This window comes from Anas platyrhynchos, chromosome 9 (assembly GCF_047663525.1).
Source record: "Anas platyrhynchos isolate ZD024472 breed Pekin duck chromosome 9, IASCAAS_PekinDuck_T2T, whole genome shotgun sequence".
NCBI lineage: Eukaryota > Metazoa > Chordata > Aves > Anseriformes > Anatidae > Anas > Anas platyrhynchos.
The window spans coordinates 6,151,625-6,164,835 of record NC_092595.1 but is presented as its reverse complement, the minus strand read 5'-3'; the positions used below and the strand labels follow the sequence as shown (position 1 = coordinate 6,164,835).

The 13,211-nt window shown below is 40.1% G+C and overlaps 1 protein-coding gene across 8 annotated transcripts in view; it reads right to left on the bottom strand.

The window, feature by feature from the left end:
* Positions 1 to 13,211, bottom strand: part of NAALADL2 (N-acetylated alpha-linked acidic dipeptidase like 2) — a 432,007-nt gene that overhangs the window by 413,571 nt on the left and 5,225 nt on the right. For 2 of the 8 annotated variants that reach the window (XR_011811283.1, XM_038183552.2), the window contains exon 1: positions 2,601 to 2,713. The exons of 3 other annotated variants lie outside the window; for them this stretch is intronic. The gene's annotated coding sequence lies outside the window, so the exon portion shown is untranslated. Of the gene's footprint in view, positions 1 to 2,325; positions 2,520 to 2,600; positions 2,716 to 13,211 lie in introns of those variants that run through there. 3 more of the 8 variants (XM_072042337.1, XM_038183557.2, XM_038183556.2) reach the window with 3 other exon arrangements.

Here is a 13,211-nt window from a genome sequence, read left to right as displayed (position 1 = left end):
AAACAAAAAAAAACCACACATCATACTCCACACAGCATTAATGAAGAGATGCACAACCACAGCAGTCCAGAAGAAAAAAACACTTACTTGAATGCTCTAACAATCTTAGAATTCTCTCCTAAAAGCTTGGGTTAAATAGAATAAGACAGATATATCAAGCCTGTAAGATTTAGATTCAAAAAAGTCACTTCTTCCAACAAGTTAAATGCACAACAAAAGTGAAACCTCAATGAAAACAAGAACTGCATCACTGTTTCACCACACTGCAGGAAGAAATACAACGTTGCCATCCCCAAAAGGATAAACATTCAATATCTGTTCTGTATCCCACAGCTGGAGATTTGTGTGATTAATTACACCTATCTCCTGGAAAGTGTTATGACTCTTGTTTTACAAACGAACAAATCAAAGTGATCTGCACAGGCATGTGACTTACAGGGATCCCAGTTGTTTCATCACATTCAGAGCCATCTATCAACAGCTTCCTCACATTACACAGCATGCTTCTGGTAAACATAAACATATATACGTATGTGCCTAAACACCAAAACAAATGTCAGTGTGTGGGGGAGAAACAGACTAAGCACTGGTTCTGTAACAAAATACATTCTACCACAAGAATGCTATCTTGGCTAGCAAAAGAACACTTAAAGTAGGAACTCCAGTGAAAAAGTTTGAGGACCTAGATGATGTCTATTTGACAGATTAGCCATAATGAAGATGTACAGCGCACATCCCCTGGAGGGTTACATGTGCATCACTAAGCACTACTCTTTGGAAAGAAATCTGCTTATCAAGGGGGAAAAGAACACTTTAAGGGTCTATTTTTTTCTAGCTTGTATTTATGCCTGGAGGTTATTTAAGAAGGGGAAAAAATAATGCAGGTATGTACCGTATTAAGCAACAAGCTAAGACACTGGCTAAGATTAACAGGGCGAGAAGTCATATGATGTAGCATGACTACTGAGAGCTGCTACCACAAAAAATCTGCAGCTTGTGACGCTCACATGAACCATGATTTTATTTATTGTTTAAACCTATCTAGATAAGTCTGGTATTTTTACCACTTAACCCTTTTTTTTCCTGTTTTAGATAAATGCTCTGGACTAACCTCTTCAAAGCAAACAAAATAGCCTCCCATTTGTCCAAGCAGAAGTATTGCACCACTACCAAGCCAACTGGCCTGTTAATATTGTCTCAGCTAATATCTTCAACAACGTAAAATTGTTCCCTAATATTTATACCTGAAGGATGAGAAGAAAATTGTAAAGTTTAGACAGATGTTTTAGAAAAAAAGTGATGCAACTTGGAGAAAAGTGTTTCTGCAAGATGTTTATTTGCTTATTTTCCTTAAGAAAAATATTTTGTGTATAGCTCTGCAGCACTAAAAAATTACAGCTGAAGAAAACCGCAAAAGGTCTGCTACAAAAGACCATTCTCTGGCTTGTTTCAAGTGATTAACTTTTAACTTCATGGTAGATTATCATATCGTTAAAACATTCAATCCAAGACTAAAACTCAGAAGATGCTCAGCCTTCATTTTGTCGATCCCAGAGATAAATGCTGAATTAATGGATGCATTGGGACTCATATGAGAGCTCTTTAGATTAAGATTCTAAAAATATATATTGCATTGCTTGAGATACAGGACGCTGGCACTGTTACAGTATCAGTCATCTAATGCTTTCCATATGCTAACCACTGAACAAATACATTTGCCTGTAAATGCAAGAACTACGTACCAAATAATAAATAAGGCAACATGATACAGGCTGTTCACATTAGGACAGAATCTAAATTCTTTATTTCTTCCCTTGAATATGACCATCCAGATGACTCAGCAACAGCACTGCAACTTTCCGCTGAAGTCAGCAAGATGCCTCAGCACCCTTCAAAGTGTCAGCTCCGTTTTAATCCCAATTTTGAGGCCACCTCCATGAGGGCAGACTCGCCATACAGAATCCTCCCAAAGCCCAGTGGCTCCACCGGGATGGAGAAGCCAAGGCACTGGGTTATGCTGCGGGACTAAAACCAGTGCTGTTCTATATGGAAATCAATGAAATTGCCCCTTCGTGTTTCAGATAACCAAGGATGGGGCAACACGCCTCCACCCGGCTCATCCTTTTGACGGCTCCCAGAAAGTTTTCAGCATGTCACATCGCTTTTTGCTTGGCGGTCTTTTAACATTTACCAGCTTCGAGGAGCCAACACCAGCCAGTTCCTAAACCTCGCGGAGCCCAAATTTGCGTTAAACTCCCCCGAGCAGACAGCGGAGCCCCCCCAGCACCCCAAAACCACCAGCACGACCCCGCGGTGCCCGCTCACCTCAGCCTCGCAGCCCGAACGGCGGCTCGGGGCTGGTTTTTATTACCATTATTACTTTTTTTTATATAAAAAAGTGACTTCGGAGTTAAGTTTAAACCCCTCCGCGGAGCAGCTCCGCTTTAACCCAAGCGCGCCCCAGCTGACAGCCGAGCTCTGAGGGGGGACGGGACGGGACGCGGGGACCGCTGCAGCAGCGACCTGGCCCCCGCCCCGCCGCCTTCCTCCTCCTCCTCCTCCTCCTCCTCGCCCTCCTCCCAGTGCCCCCACGCCGTTACCTGCCCGCCCGGTGCCCCGGCGCCGTACGGCTGCCCCGCGGCCGGTTTTCAGCAGCCGTAAAGCGGCGCCGCGCAGCCGGCGGGGGCCGGGGCTCGGGACGGGCCCCCCCGGGTGTGGAGCCCCCGCTGTGGGGCCCCGCCGGGCCCGCCCTATGGCCGCCCCCTCTGAGGGCTCAGAGAGCTGGGGCCCGAGCAGAAACGGGGAGCCCTTGAGGGGAGGAAGAGCGCAGCAGGGTTTTGGGAGCCCCTGAGTCCAGGGTGAGAGGGTTTCCCCTCACCTCAGCGTGATGGGGGTGTGCAAGCCCTGCTCTGAGGCTCCTTGGGGATAGTTTGGGACACGGGTGGTTTTACACAGGCACAGGGTACGTGGTAACATACAAGTGAAAAGTGGGATGCCAAGGGCCAGGCAGCCCTCATGCCAGGAAGGGCGGCCAGGTGGGCGATACACAGCCATCCGCAGCCCAAACACCAGCACCTGCCAGCTTCCCCCTGCACGGGGCTACAGGTGGTTGGCTGCCCTCATTACACCACTTCCACAAAGCCTCTTAACGTCCACAGGTCAACGCTGATCTGGAATACAGCCCCATTACAATACTGTCTTCTTGTAAAACGGAGTTACCTCAATACAGATTAATGACTTAGTTCTGCTTGGGAGCGTTCTGCTGTTCGTTCTGTCCTAAATCTACAATTTGTCCTGTAATCCAGGATACTGCTATATAAGCTACAGAGCTTCAAAAGGCAGGCGAACTAACAGCCTGTTAAATTTCACTGTCTGAAGTCAGGGTTAGTATTGTTTACCCTAAGAGAATTAGGGATAGAAGTATTCATTTTATAAAGAGAAGCATGTGTCAAGCAGCATTTCCCAGGATGGACATCTATGACATATCCCCACCCATGGAGAGAGAAAAAAACCTCACTGTTAGGAGGTTTTCCCTATTGGATGATGAAAGAGCTACTAATAAAGAAAACGAAAACATCTTAACCCAACAGCTACTGCAGAGAAAGCAGAAACAGTGTTTCAAGTCTCCCGTGCATGCGGTATGAATACTAACAGAAAAAAAAAAAAGAAAAAGATTTCAGGTGTTTATAACGGAAGTAGCTTCTGCTAATAAAGTATTAATGGGAAAGTCTGGTTGGACTGCTATAGCTCTGAAAGCAATTTCAGAAAGCACAGAGCAATGCAATCACTGAGGAGCAGGTGAACTAATATACAATCCTCATTAATGAAGCAGTTTTTCCAACACTTAGCAGAAGTGAAACTGCAACTTGAGGCTTACTTTTCTTGCCCAAAGGACCAGGAATTTATCAAGTATTTAGGTGTATAAACAAATTTACTCAGAGCTTGATTCTTCAGTTTTTATCCACAATTTTCTCCCATTAAGATATTCCAACTCTGCTCCTTCCTACACCCTCTTCTAAAAAGCACTGACAGGTTAGAGCCACAGCTATCTACTGGCTTTGTTAGTCACACCTTAAGTACAGACTTGAGTTTGCTGTGCCACATAGCTTGACCTAATTGTTCCTGCTCTGTCAGAAAGGCTGAGACTTTAGTTCAAAACAGTTTTTCTACTAGTGGAGTTCTGCATTTTCTTGCTTCAGCTGTGAAACAATGTTAGGTAGCACAGAGCTTGGCTTAACTGTGAGCTAACATGGCAACAGAGGAATTGTCTAAGACCAATTCAGGATGCCAGCTCTTAGTCCACTCTGCTTTCCCACAAGGATCCAGACACAATAGGTAATCAGGAAGCCCACTGCCTGGAGTCTCATGACTCCACTGCACCTTAGTCAAATATTCCTGGATAGGCCTCTTACTTTGAACAATGGCAAAAAGTCACTCAAATCTAAAGTTCCATTCCTCTTTTCCCTAAAACCAGCAGGTAAACATAGCTGCCCAAATCCCTGCCTGCCTGCCACCATTTTAATAGCTTCTCTTTTCCCCTAACATTTTTGCCTGGGATTGGCTTTCCCCTTGGCAATGAGAAGAGCAAGTATGCTCTTTCCACTGTAGCAATATTGCCAAAAGGGAGAAGTTTGAGTCAGCTGGCAAGGAAATTATTAGTTTTGGTTTTTTTTGTCTTTTTTTTTTTTCTAGAAGGGAATCAGGACTGCACACTCCAGAGATGCTGCACAAAGCAGCAAGTAATGTCCCAGCATCAAGGAAAACAAATAGATTTGCTCTACAAAGAAAAAACTCTAGGCAATTACATTTTGCAAAATCGTCATGTGACATGACTGGAAAAGGACATGCAAGATAGTCAAATATAATCTTAAGCCTCTCATAAAGCTTTGCTGAAAGAAGAGTATGCATAAGATAGCACATCCATACAACAATGAACTGTGCACATACATCTCACCTTATCAAAAGTATCTCAGGTAACTTGAAAATGTTCATGGAAACATGGAAAAATAACTTTAAACTTAGAGACTTCCCTAATTTAAGACATTTATTTGTCAGTCTTGAGATACTGTATTAGGCAGAAAGTTTCTGCTTTACAAGAGTAAAAAGAATCCATTTGGTGTTTTTAGCTACTAAATTTGAACTGCTCACAAACATCACCTTGTTTTTCTCTGTAAGTTAAAGGTGGCTAGGTAATTTTCCTTTTTTTTTTTTCCCCTTCCTTTTTTTTTTTTTTTTTGGTGTTTTGTTTTTAAAACCAGCCTGCTAAGTGACTTAGATCAAGCAGTTAAATGAAGCTTAAGTGCCATCTTGTGGCTAGATCACAAGATACCGTTTCAGGTCATATAAAAAAAAAAGAAATACCGATATAAAAATCTCATTTATAAAACAATTTACAAAAAAAAATAAAGAAGATCTACATAGTTCACACATTTATTTCACGCTCTGAAATTATCTTCGAGTCCTTGCTTGAGGACATGGATCAACCTTGTTGGCAGGACTGTCTTCCACTGCAGGATGAGGGCATTCAAACTAATTTTAAAGGTGTGAAAGGGAACTGCAGTCCTGCCCCTTACCATCCACTTCTGCAGTATTTAATCAAGGAAGCTATTGAGACTGACACAACTTGTGGGCATGACTGGAATGTCAAGTCTTGCTTCCTTACGTAGGTTAAAGACACCACACTTTCAATAAGGAAACCCCACCTAAATAAACGAGAACTTAAAAGTACCTGCAAAATGTAGTTTGAAGGTCTAAAATTTTTTATGAGCTTCTCATAGTGAGGAATTAATTGGATATATCTATTTTACAAAACTAATCCATGATTCAGCAAGAAAATTAATGAAATGAACAGACAGAACAGCTGCCAAGAGTGGTCATTTTAGACCTAGCAACCTTGGAAATGACCTTTTAAATAATGAATTTGGAGAAGTACACTACAAAGAAATAAAAAGTGTGTTCTCTGCCTATAACGTTGAACAACAGGAATTACATTTAAAGGGTTAATACATTACATGTATCAAGCTTGCTAGAACTGCTTATTACATAAAAATAATCCTAAACATTGACCATACCTGCCTCAATGCACATGCTAATGAGTGGTTAACTCCAGTTTTGTTCAGTATTTTTCCAACTCACTGTACATTGAAGTACTCCGATCCACTGAAGCCAACATGGAATTGTGCAATATTATCAAAGTAAGAAACAAAGTACAAAATTAGGCCTAGAAGGCTAGTGTGGCCTATCCAAGTACTTAGAAAAAGGTAACTGAACAAAGTAATGCAACCTATTTAGACAACTCTAATTATTCATTATACCATAAGCAGTTAAATATTTCCTAAGAATAGGAGGCATCTGAACATACATGCTTTACACAATTGGAAGCATGTCAAATTTTTGTTGACCTATTTAGGCATATATAGCAATGCAAGAGAAGCACGATCTACAATTAGACTGGAGGGTTTTTTCTTCCTTGATCTTATGAAGTGGAATAACTTCAGGAAAAGCAGGTGTTTCTGATTTTATTGAAGCTTAAGTTAAAGTAGGATTCTTTTTGTAAAGGAGAATACTCCTTACTTAGTAGGACTATCACATTTTCTTTTCATTTCAACTTGGAGAAATTTAAAGGTAAGTTCATTTCTCATCTACACATTCTGCATTGGACTTATAAAAATAAAAATAGGCTCCTTCTCTCTCCCCAGTCCCCCAAACTGTTTGTCCCACGTGTGCCCGCTATTCCTCTTTCAATTTAGAAGTACAGAAGAGCAAAGTGCTTCGCTCAAGAATCACTTCCATGCCCACACTGGCCCAGTCTTTCAAGCAATGTTCTCCCAATAAATAATCTCCATAATGTTACTGTTGCTTAAGCTGTTATAACAAACAAAAGTTGTCACTTTTGAATTAGTGAGAAACCCATGCAGTACCATCAATTACCATGAAGTCCTTGAGACTGTTATATGCATTTTCACAGGTTACTAAAAGCAAGTTTCTTCTGTCAATGACTGTAAGATCAGGCTTTTGAGTTCCTAATAGGTGACTCGTATATAGGAAACTAGTTCAGGATGTATATTTCATGTTCATAGGCCAACTCACAAGAGATATAAATGGGTAAATATAAACCAACATGACTAACAAGCAGGTCTCCACAATACTCAAGGCTGTTTCACAGAGGAGTCAGTTCTTATGATAAAGCTTATAAACACATGTTATAGAGGAGAAAACCTGCCTCCTACTTTTTTAATTATTTAAAGAATAATCACGTCACTGGTGGGTTTTAGAAGGTGTTTGTGAATTGAAACAGAAAATGAGACTGCAGAACCTGAGCCTTAATCCTCCAATTTAATTTCCTTTAATCTTGCTCATAGAATATAACCTCTTTTTTAGCTATCCAATTTTCCACCAAAGCCCGTCTGTTTCAGATCCTCTTATGCCTTTTTTTTTTTTTAACCACATGCATTGCCCTTCTCCAGGCAGGCTTCCCCCCTGCCCAGGTTCCTCCACCTCACGTTCAACACACCATTTGGTTTCTAACCCAGGATGCCTAACAATAAAACTAGAACAGGAACAGAAGACACAGCATTGGAAGTGGTCATTTGGCAACCTGCAGGGCTCACACTTACAGCAATACTCTGAGCACAGGTAGGGTGGCTAACACAACATTAAGACTAAATAAAAGACAATTTATATTCACCCCCATTGAGGTTTGAAGCTGGGATAGGTAATTTGCACCAAATGGAAGAGGAACACTACAGACTTTAGTGCTCCAGGCTTTTCTGGGTCTTGATCATTTAACTCATCATGGGGTTTCTTCACTCAACCTGACCTCCAGTTGTATTTGAACAAAAAAGATAACTTCTGAAAGGGACTGTGGGGAGAAGGAGAAAACCCCCACTTACATAATTGGTTTATTTTATCAGGAGCTGCATTATGGTCAGTACTAAGCAAGAAAAGACACTGAAGCAAAACAGCAAACCAACACAAATGTAAAAGTTTTTATTCTTCATTAATCAAAACATTTCATTTAAAAACAACAGCCCTAGAAAAATAAGGGAGAACCTAAAATCCCCAGTGGCTTAGACACATTCCATTTGGTGTGATAAAAGACAAAGACCCACATATCTTACAACATGTAATTTACTTCAGAGGACAGTAGCTTATAGCCTATGATTTTAATGATTGTCCTACAACTGATCATTTTGTGAAGTACCAAATAAAGTGCACTTAAACTAAATATTATCCTCTTACCCTTCCAGAGAACAGTATTTCATTTAAGCCATTCAGATAAAGGTAGTTTTGAGGGTTAGAGGTAGATTTGAGAGCTTGTTCAGTTATTTGAGCTCCAAGACCTAGGGCTTATTTAGCCTAGTTCAATCTTTCTAAAACTTCTCATGAACTTTAAAAATCAGATTTTTATATATATACATACACACATATACAAAAACATGTATATCCATACACTTGTGTATATACACATATATGTTGCTATAGAGCCTAGTTTCGATTTTCCATATACCAGTACATGTTGAATCAAGAAAAACTTCCCACAGAGGAGAATCTTAATCTTTTACCACTCAAAATAATGATACTGCCAGCACTCATAACAGGAGGAACACATATACGGCCTTTACTCAAAAATGCTACGATTTGCCCTTACAGAATTAATTGAAGAACTGACATCTGAAAGAGCTCTCAATCTCACAGGACTCATTTTCTCTTTACTCATTCTGTACCAACTTGAAAGACAGAAACATTTAACGGAGACTGTTCCCCAGACATGCATTGTTTTTACTAATATTTTCACACTGTGGTATAGCAATCCTGTCCAAAATCTCATGGCAAGCTGCATCTTGAACATAAAATATATACTGTGCCAGCAGAGAAAATTGTCTGTTTTGCTCTCATCTCCTAGACATATCAGTGAATACCAGGAAAGAATGTCAGATATGCTCATCAGTCACAAATAATTACAGATCCCTATCATCATTGTTTTTCTCCACAATCACCTTATCTCTGACAAGACATAAAAAAACAGTCTACAAGTTATAGGAAGGATTCATCCCAGCAAGTTGACTGTCACAGAAGTAAGAAAAGAATAAACGTGTTGACCAAGTGTTTTTTTTGTTACTTATGAATAGAAAGGAACCTGTTGTTTTGTTTTGGTTTTCTTTTTAAATCAACACAAGCCTAACTAGCTTCTGAAAACCTCTTTGCATTTTCAAGGTTTCATCTCATTTTCAAGATGACACCTACAAATGTTTTCTTGATGTAGTTTGTGATTCTTTTTCACGACTGTTTAAACTGCTAAAAACAAATATTACAATAAGAGTCCTAAGGGGAAGCTTTACCCAGTGATCCATGAGGAGAATCATGGAAGCCTATGCCAAGTGCAGTGCTTCCCTATAGAGGTATATAATTGACTATAGGATTGAAATGACCATATGGAACATATCAGCGGTGGAGAAAAACTATAACTTAGAAGAAATTATCACAAAAGATTCTAAAACAAGGAAGGGAGTTGAAAGTTCTAAGAAGGCATTTCCTGAAAATTCAGAATACTGGGACACGAGTCACGTTTAGAAGGGGAGAGTATTAAGAGAGAGTCTTTGGAAAGAAACCAAACAGGTTATCATAACAATAGTGGGGCACTTGGATTGCTTGGACAAATCACAGCAACATACAAATTTAAACCCTTTCTATTTAAGATCAACTGCAATGGCCAGATGTTTGTATTTTGTTCTGCATTTTTATTAGTCCCACTAGAATATAAGCTCTTTCAGGCAGGACCTGCCTGTTTGTTTGGCACAACCCCCCCTATTATACAATACTGGGTACACACAAATAGGGGTTATACTTACATTAATCCTTTCCCTGAAGCAGGCTGATTAAATAAGAAAACATGATTTTCTTTTTTTTTTCTTTTCTTTTTTTTTTTTTTTTTTTTGAAAACTGTAGTTTTCACATAAATCAACAGAATCAAGAACACTTCAATTTTAACTCACTGGGGACAGGTGTGAAAAAATGAAATATTCACAAAAACATCATTAAGCAAAACCACATTCTAGCAGTAGCAATAGGCTCAGCCCTTGGTGAAACTGTTGGGAAGCAGTAAGTCAAGTCATTAGCCCTCCTATTGATGGGAACAGAACCTGTCCCTACTGTTCTGAGCACCAGCAGATGACTCTAGCATATGGCTTGCATTGCAAGTTCTTGGTTTAGCTCATTTTCGCTGTGCAGAGCCAAGTGAAGATAACAGGTCAACGCTGATTTCCATTCCAGGCCCTCGTTGCTTTCACAGATCCGCAGAGAAGCATTACCCGCTGCACAGAGACCGTCGTGCTGAACTTGAATTGTTTCCTTGCACCTGCTCAGAGTCACGCTTGCAAAAGCTTGCACATTGCCTATTCTGCGGCTGTCAGGAGGCCTGTGCCTACCATAATTCAGACCCAAGTATCTAAAATCCAGGAAAATGCCAGAGTTCTGTGCCCTCTTTGCTGTTTCCATGGTCTTTCCTGCTCACATCATGTGCTGTACCCACAGCAGAGCAGATTCTGTTACGCAGCAGTCCTACGTAAAAGCCTCCTTTTAAATCTGTACCCAGTTTTGTGAGTAGTCTGAACCCTCTGTTAGGTTAAAACAGAAACCCTGTGTTAAAGTATTTTATTTGCATTGCCATAAAAGAATACATAGCAGACAGGCATGAGAGACAGCAGCAAACTGCCTGATTTCAAAGGCAGTTTTAGGTGATTGGCATAGGATGGAGTATGCCTGTTAATACCCTGTTGCAATTATACCTTTACAGGAGAAACATTCACATGAGTGAGAACAAAAAGCCATGCAGTAAAGTTCATCCTATGATTTGGTAGCTGGAATTCTTCAATGTTTTCCGAATATATGCCCAAGCAAAGTGTAACAAAGGGAGTCAAATAGTGTAAACACCAAAAGATAACTGCAAACCTAGTAAGACACCTGAATTTTATCAAAACCATATCTGCTTCTATCATTGCTACCCATTTGTCGCATATAGCTGAAGTAAAGTAATGGCAATAAAAAAAAAAAAAACACAGATTAAAGTGGATAAATTGGAGGAGGGTGTTTTTTCCGGGGCTTAGGTTTTCTTTAAAGCACAGCCTGTACCCGATTTACTTGTCCTAATGCAGGCCAGTGTAAAGAATGTGTTATTAAACCTTTTAATTTCAAACACACTTCTGTGATTGCAATTTAAATGAAAACACATGACTCTGAATCCCACTTGATCTCTTCGCACTAGTGCTGGCAGTGCACAGGCTTTCATTCTAATCAGGATAAACAAATCCATAGCTGAGGCTGGTAAAGAGAAATACATGCCAAATACATGCTTTATAAGAAAATCTTGCCTTTTTTTTTTTTTTTTTGGTAAAATGCTGGGCAAAGGGTAAAATACTGAGCAGTGACTGTAGATGCTAGCCTGAATAAAATCAGAAAGAGCTGTAATACTGGGAAGCAGAAGGGATCCAGAACAGACCTGAGAGAGGTAGTGCTGCTTCAGTGCCTCGTATCAGATGGCAGAAAGGCAGGCTTAGTGTTTTCATTGATTCTCATTTGGGTTGGTATTGTCTTGGGATATTAACAGGTTTACTCTGTGGCCAAGGCTTTGAAAACTAAGGGTGATTAAATTAGCTTTTAAGCAAAACACAACATACAAACTGCTAAGGTGGTAGCCTAAGTAGAACAAAGGACCTTTGCAGACTAACTTCTGCAGACACTCTGCAGGCTGAAGATGCCATCATATAAACAGGTTTTTACTGGTCTGGTTCACTTTCATACTGAGCACCAGTGCATGGAGCAAGACAATTTGCCTCTGAATGATCAGGCTTTTTGACTTGTGATGGTGTAGCTGGATATTTCCAAGGATAAAGATGCTTTCGAAGCAGAATACAAATTGGAGTTCATCAGTGAAAGAAAATGAAGGGCTTATCAACAAGGTGGTTGTTTCTAAGAAAAAGACAGATTTATTTATTTAAAGCACTATTCATGGCAAAGATTAGTCTCATACAGAACTAGCAGGAGAAAGCAGCAAGGACAACAAATGTCACGTTAAAGCAGATATATTTGCTGGTGGGTCATTCAAATTGTGCCTGAAGGATAATCCCAGCAAGATGGGTATTTCAACTTCGTTTAGCAGCATCCCTAGCTGGGATAAGAAGGTCTAATCACTTTATTAGAACAACAATGTCATTAGAGGAGAATTTGGGAAGAAGCAGCTATATTTACTTTTTTTTTTTTTCAATACAGGTTTAGCAGAATAGCTTCAGCAGCCAGCTTGAAGCTGTAGATATTTATGATTTTAATCAAGAACTCTGACTTTGTGGTATGCCAAAAAGCTGACTGTGCAGCAGACCAAGAGTTGCACTGCTGTTGCCCATAAAAATAAAATAAAATACATCCTATATTTGTATCTTTTAGATCTCATGTTTTAAGAATGGCAGAATATAGCTCATTTTCTTTTGCACTTTAAATGCTTTAGAGCAATGTGCTCTCTACCTCCAGACATCATTCCTTTTTAAATAGTACCTAGAATTCAGATAACACAGTAGGATGCATGCAGCTTGACCTTGCCTTTCATGCAGAGCTCCCATGACCAGCACCAGCAGAGTCAGGGGCATGGGTAATAGACTACTTCATTGCAGCTTATCTCTTGCAGGGATAGCGCTAATGTTCTGTTAGTGGATAAGTGTTGCAAACAGTTGTACTAATTAACCTGGATCAATTTTTCATATTGTTCTGTAGCTTCTTTCCCCATATAACCACCACCATCTGTGGCTGAACACAGTGTTGCTGGCTTCTCCTCTGTAGTGCTACATTTTGATTTTTCTATACTGCAAGGAAAAGTTATCCATAAGAACAGCCCTGTTTTCAAACATTGCACTGCTAACTAGAGACTCTCCATCTAATTAAAAGCTATTGAGGGATCATAGCACCCTTGAACCAGGAATCTGAATGCCAAAAAACTATCTTTAGTTCAAGCTCCAAGCTATGTGCTAGTTTTCCTTCTGAAGGGTCCATAATATCATCTTGGAGTACATCATAAAGAGAGGTGCCCAGAGCCTCACCCAGCTAAGCAACACTGTTCTTAGAACATCAAGCTTAAAGCAAGGAATGCGTAACATCTATAAACTGAGCAAAGATAACAAAAGTCAGATACTAATCTTTAAGAGATTGATAAAACTTGTTCCGGT